At 39.6% G+C, this 6,629-nt stretch overlaps 1 long non-coding RNA gene across 3 annotated transcripts; it reads right to left on the reverse strand.

The window, feature by feature from the left end:
* Positions 1-2,125: 2,125 nt before the first annotated feature.
* On the reverse strand, positions 2,126-5,752 carry LOC112845676 (uncharacterized). 3 transcript variants are annotated; one of them, XR_003218544.1, is made up of 5 exons: positions 5,433-5,752; positions 4,402-4,542; positions 3,943-4,247; positions 3,251-3,356; positions 2,126-2,185 (listed from the first exon to the last, which is right to left on the reverse strand). It is a non-coding gene; the product is annotated as an uncharacterized LOC112845676 (long non-coding RNA). The 3 variants fall into 3 exon arrangements; XR_003218543.1 differs by having other exon boundaries at positions 5,492-5,751; XR_003218545.1 differs by having other exon boundaries at positions 2,130-2,174; positions 5,492-5,752.
* Between the last annotated feature and the right edge of the window lie 877 nt (positions 5,753-6,629).

Genomic DNA, 6,629 nt, shown 5'->3' on the forward strand with positions numbered 1-6,629 from the left:
ATACTGTGCTCTCATTTATGTTCAATTTGATTTTGCCCTCACCTCCCAACCAGTCATGACAGAAGACTGCCCCTCCCTGAGCCTGGTTCTGTCACAGGTTTCTTCCTGTTAAAAGGGAGTTTTTCCTGTCCACTGTTGCTCACAGGGGATCACTTGATTGTTGGGGTTGAATTTTTGGATTGAATTTAATTGCCTTAAACTGAAATTCAAAAATTCAAGTGAGGGCTCGCAAAATCGCTAGCCCGACGTCCCGGGGCTAGCGATTTCTCCAGTCGGCTACCAAAATCCATCTCAGCCCAGCCCATCGGCCCATCGGGCTGGGCTGAGATACAATTTGGTGGGTTCTGGTAGTAGAGAGCACAAAATTTGTTAGCTGGATTGTTTATTTTCTCTAATCAAAATAAAGAAAAATAATATTTAAAAAAAAAAGATCCACTACTGCTCTGTGTGTTTACTTGAAGACTTGTATTTATTGTGATAGAAAAATATAAATTGTCCAAATATTTGAGAGTTTTTAAATTAGCACTGCATGAGTTTAACTGTGGCACAGACGGCTGTCGGCCTGGTGAGTGAGAGTTCAACCTCCAAACTGAACCCAGTGTGTTACTCGCAGAATCACAGATTTACTCACATTTACTGATTGTTCTGTAGGGTCTTTACAATTTTCAGCCCCTTCAGGTGACTGTTGTCTTCTGACTCCATCTTTAGGGTTTAGTTAGATTAAATATTTAACCAGTTAATTTAAGAATGAAAGACACATTTATCACAAAGGCACTCTTATAATGTAGATTAAATGTGTGTTGACATAACATCTAGATGTATGATTAGAAAGAGAGAAATGTTGTAATGACATGAACAAAGTGCAGTATTCCAAGATGGCATCAGAGTTTCAATACCTTTTATACTCATGTTTTTATAATTATGTTAAGTGTAAAAGCTCAAAGATAATGACATAGATGCATCTGTTGCTGTTATTATCACAATAATCACAACATAAAATGATTATTGTGACATTTTTTCTGTGCTGTATTAAGGTTACCAGAGTCAGCTGGGGATTCATGAACATCATCAGTGATGTTTTTCCACAGCGGGCTCATCAGTACCTGGTGACAGAAGGTCAATCCAGCTCTGACTTGAGGCTGTTCAAGAATCAGCTCCACTTGATCTGGTTATGCATTAAGAAATGTATTTATTTGAATATTTTGTGACATTGTTATATGTGTTGCATTAGTTTAAAAGTGTTTTGTTATTAATAAATTGATTACAACAAACACTAACTGTCACTGAACTCATTTTATTTTCAGGTATTTTTAACATCTATGAACATAATGGTCACTTTGAACAATTCTACATGGATATTTATTTGATGGTAAATGGCCTGTATTTGTATAGCGCTTTACACATCCAGTCATCCAACCATTCACACACACTCACACACTGGTGATGGTAAGCTACATTGTAGTCACAGCCACCCTGGGGCGCACTGACAGAGACGAGGCTGCCGACACTGGTGGCACCGGGCCCTCTGACCACCACCAGTAGGCAACGGGTGAAGTGTTTTGCCCAAGGACACAACGACCGAGACTGTTCAAGCCGGGCTCGAATCGGCAACCTTCGATTACAAGGCAACCTCCAACTCTGAGCCACGGTCGCCCATATGGCAATAAGTAATAACAACAACAATTCAGTGGCTAGTTCAGTCATTATGCAATGTACTGTTATGAGATTGGGGAACCTGCAGTCAGCTGAGACCGAAGAAGTACTTGATGAGTGACGAAACGTTTCTCCACAAAACGCTACGTCAGATGAACAGAATCAACTTTTGGAAACAACAATTAAACAAGAATATTCTAATAAGCCAACAATATTTAAAGAAGGAAAAACAATATTTACAGTTGTTTATACAAGATTAACCTGAGCGACCTGTTCCTGGACCGTTTTTTTTAACAACTGTAATAGATTACAGGAAGTCTCTGGCTGTGTTGCTGAATCTGCCGATGCAAGATCAGACATGGATGGATGAGGTGCTGCAACTGAGACCTGCCGTTTGTCTTTTCTGGTCGGTGAGTGGAGAATCACACAGGCTGGTCTGCAAAGAGAGCTTTAGGATGCTTCCTCCCACTGTCCACTGCATCGTCCATCCACAGGGTTTGCAGGGCTGGCTCAACCCATGGCTGCCACACCACTAAAATGTTTTCAGAAATATGCAAGCAGGAGATGGTGGATGCTATATTACTACTAGTACAATACTTTTAACTCTGTAGCAGACAACAGTTTGATAAAATGCTATGAAAAAAAAAGAAACCAAAAGATTAGATTCTATAAGTTTCAAAGAGATTTAATTTATATATTTTATAAAATAAAGTAAATGTACGAATGACCGGCAATAATTCAGTCACTGAAATTATCCATGAAATTAGCTAAGTAATTCCTAAAAGTGTGTAGATTAAAGAAAATTATTTTACCTGGATACGATTGTCTCTGATGAGCCTGAGGTACAAAGCACGCCGGCGATGACGATAAAGAAACGCTCTGTGCAGATAGCAAAGTCACTGCAAAGCCACTGCAAAACTTGCAAGCCCTAGTTCGGCTCCCTACAAAGATGCTCCAGTTTTTCTTGCGTCCAACAAAATTAGTTCCAATATGTTTTATTTTTAATGTTACTCTGGGCTGTGTTGAACAAAGTGAGTTGCACAATTTAAATTCCAAAACATGATTAGTCTCTTAAATGACTGGCATCTGACATAGCTAGACCGTCACCGGGGACTCTGTGAGTGGTAAGAGGTTTAAAAACAAACCATCTATACTGTCAACAAACAACTCTTCATCTGCAACAAGGCCGTTTCTCTTAAATCGCGGTAACTTTCTTTTAGGGTTTCTGTTTTTCTGTCTATTGAGCATTTCTGCTAATGAGAAAACCTGCTTCCTTGTTGTAAAAGCCAATCTACAGACTTTTAGGAATTACTTAGCTAATTTCATGGATAATTTCAGTGACTGAATTATTGCCGGTCATTCGTACATTTACTTTATTATATAAAATATATAAATTAAATCTCTTTGAAACTTCTCATCTCCACCCAACGTGAGCTCAATAATGGCCACAGTGAGCGTGTGAGCAACTATTTGCCTGCGCTACTGTGCATGTATGAAGTGGACCGACTTGTGATCAGGCACACATGAGGCCGACCGGCTGAGAATACTGAAATCAAAGGAAATCAAACTCTTCTGTCTGGTGAAATGTTATACTTACCAAATCATGCTCCCTGGCCTCATATCCTTTGCAGGTAGAACTGGACCCAGTTGTAAAAACCAATGATTTCCGTTTCTGATTTTGTCTGGCCAACAAAGAGTCCAGGCTGGTGATGATCAATTTAAGAACAGAAACACACACTTCTTACCAAAGAAATGAATATTATTTTACAGTGTTCAAGGTTCAAGGTTCTTTATTTGTCACATGCATAGTTATACAAGTATAACACACAGTGAAATGTATCCTGACACGATCCTCGACATGTGCAAAAACATGGGGGGGGGGGGTAGAGGGATAACATTATAAATATATATATATAGTATATACATTGGGTGAATGTGCAGTAGAAGCAGCAGCAGGTGAATTCTGTACATCAATATGAATAGACATCTGACTATTTTACAGAATGGACAATATAAACATATTTAAAGTTAAAGGAAGTTAAAGGAATTGAGTGTCTGGAGGAGAGTCTCAGTCAATTATAGATGATGTGAGATGGCGTGTGTGTGTGTGTGGGGGGGGGGCTTGAGGATAAAAGCTCTTCTTGAGTCTCTCTGTCCTTGCCCGGATGATGCAGAACCTTCTACCAGATTGTAGAAGTTGGAACAGTTTGTTGATGTTGCTGAATCACATGGATGAATTTAACACCTGAACACAGTTACAGCGTGATGACTGGCAGGAGGAGATCTCACCCTGTGTTTCTCTGCCTGTGGTAGAGGTGGAACCAGATCAAGTGGCGCTCATTCTTGAACAGCCTCAAGTCAGAGCTGCCTCCTCTCATCAGGTGAAACGGACTTCAGTGAGAACACCTGAGCAGCAGGAGCCCCACTTCACAGACTGCAGACTGTACCTGCGAGACACGATTCTTCAGGTCAACATCAGCTGCAGCACACTCACTGTGACGCTTACCCTTCCGCAGCTCTGATTTGGGACACGATCCCGGATTGAAGAACAGGCTGTGTGGTTTGGATGCTTCACCTCAGCACACTGAGCACAACTGGCACACACACAGGCACATGTTACACCTCAGTGCAGTCAGTCCATGTTTTTATCTAAACAGCTGATTGATTATCTGAGAAAACAGTTCCCGGTGAAGTGTGTGACTTTACAAAACCGTCCCTTTCACTCACTCACAAATTCACCCCCCTTACCCTCGTCTCCACCCAACACATCTCTGTCCTTGTCCTGCTCACTCGCTGTAGCGCGACAGCTCGAGTCGAGGGATGATGGTCACGGACTGCAGCTCCTGGTAGAGCAGCTTTCTGGCGTACGGGACACGGCGTACAGGTTCTCTGAGGGAAAAGCAGGGCTCAGGCAGTGTGTGCACATCAGGCTAACACATACACAATTATAAAGTTACACACGCATATAAAAGCTATCATTTTCTGTAATAAGATAGGGGATAAATAAAGGATGGGATGATTACAACAAAAATCTGCCTTCTTTTTGGACTGGTAGTCCACAAATCAAAATCAAGAAATATTAAAGATGAATCTGTACACATGATGTTTGCTGACAGCCGTCTGTGCCACAGTGAAACTCATGCCAAGCTAATTTAGTAACTCTCAAATATTTTGGACAATTTATATTCTTCTTTATATTTTGTAGTAGGGAGCACTACAAAAACTATAAATAAACCAAAGATATCAGCACAGACCAAAATTACTTTGCTGATTGAGAAAATAATACATTTTGACACACTACTGTGTGGATCATCCCATTTTCTCTTTTCACACTGATTAAACCAAGTTGGCACTTGTTCCATAAACACAGTGCACATCCATATGTTCACAACCTTCAGCTTTTGATCAGTTTCACTTATGGAAGAGTTTTCATTTTTTAAATAATAAATGCTTACAATGCTAAACAATTCTTTAAGCTCCAGATCCCAAACTAAACTTTTTTTATCATCACAATTTTTCATTTTTGTTAGCGTATTTGCGGCTTACCAGGGCTAAGCAACTTTGAACGACTTTAGAAGCTGTCTTACTTCACTGTTTGTCTTAAAGGTTTAGGAGCTGTGTCTCTATTTCACTAAGGCCTGCAATGCTTCAAATAAAGTACATTAATTAACTACAACTACATTTTTAAACCACTGAAGAATGCAGAGAACTGACTAAAGCTCAATAATATTGAGCTCTTAGTGTGTTTTGTCTACTCAGTTTGGTGTCTGCTTCTTTACTTGGTCCACGATTATCTCTGCACCATCTTTCTCCCGTTGTATCTCTCCTCATGCCGCACCTTGATGTGTCCTGTCCTCGGATGTATTCTTCCGGCTGCCTCCTGGTTTCCACCTCGAGTTTTATTATCCAAATTTAATGGTCTTGATGGTCACTGTAGTGGCTATATTCATTTCTTGAAGGTTCTCTCTTTCGCTTATATTTAATATAACCACACGACCTGACAAGCGCCTATTTTTATGCGTTGTCAACAACGATGTAAAACCATCGCGTGTCCGCTTGTTTATTTTCCACATAAGCCTTTCAGAATAAAGCTCAAGATCCTGTTGAGACTTTTCAAAATAAACCGAATCACGTGAAAGATTATGCAGCGTGTTTAGGGATGAGAAACAAAAAAGAGCAGTCAGGTGCTAAAAAATAAACCTTAGACTCAAACGTTAGAACAGGCTTTCTTTGCTAATTAACAACGTCACAAAAACCTGTTTTATTGTGAATACATATGTGTGATGAGACATCTGTATCCACTTCCAGGTTTTGGTGGTTACTTGTATTAGCGAGTGGATTATTTAGAGCAAATTTAGAGCAATATTTGTCACCGTGCTCAGTTACTCACTGAGACTATATATGGACCTCAGCAACCTCAGGTTCTATCGTTCATTCTTCCAGGTCATTTGGGATTATTTGAATTTTATTTGCTTTACACACACATCCACACACTACACACAATACAGACAAACTGATGATATTTTTGACTTTGTCTTTGAAATACAATTATTTTCTTCAGTGAGGTGTCCATATTTTGTCTTTGCCTTTCAGCCAGGGGTGTGAAATTAATGTTGGATGATGCATGTGATGACAGTCACACATAATTAAGGGCAAACACTGAACTTGAACGCGTGAAATCAACATGAAATTTAAATTTTGTGGCAATAAAGACATTTATTATTTGTATAGTAGTTTAAAATATGAACAGCTCCCTCATTTAATGTGATTAAAGGATGAAAATAAACAATGCGCTTGTTAAGACATTTACCAGTAAAGAAAGAGAGCGATTGGTTAATTCATAAAGTTACAGATTCAGGGGTCTTCACACAGGACTTGGCCAACAATTGAATGACTCTATAAAATATATTGAGTCTTTGGATGTGCTAGTGAAGCTCTGAGGTGTGCTGGATTTGTCAATAGAAACAAGTCATCTG

This window comes from Oreochromis niloticus, unplaced genomic scaffold, assembly GCF_001858045.2.
Source record: "Oreochromis niloticus isolate F11D_XX unplaced genomic scaffold, O_niloticus_UMD_NMBU tig00008545_pilon, whole genome shotgun sequence".
Taxonomy (NCBI): domain Eukaryota; kingdom Metazoa; phylum Chordata; class Actinopteri; order Cichliformes; family Cichlidae; genus Oreochromis; species Oreochromis niloticus.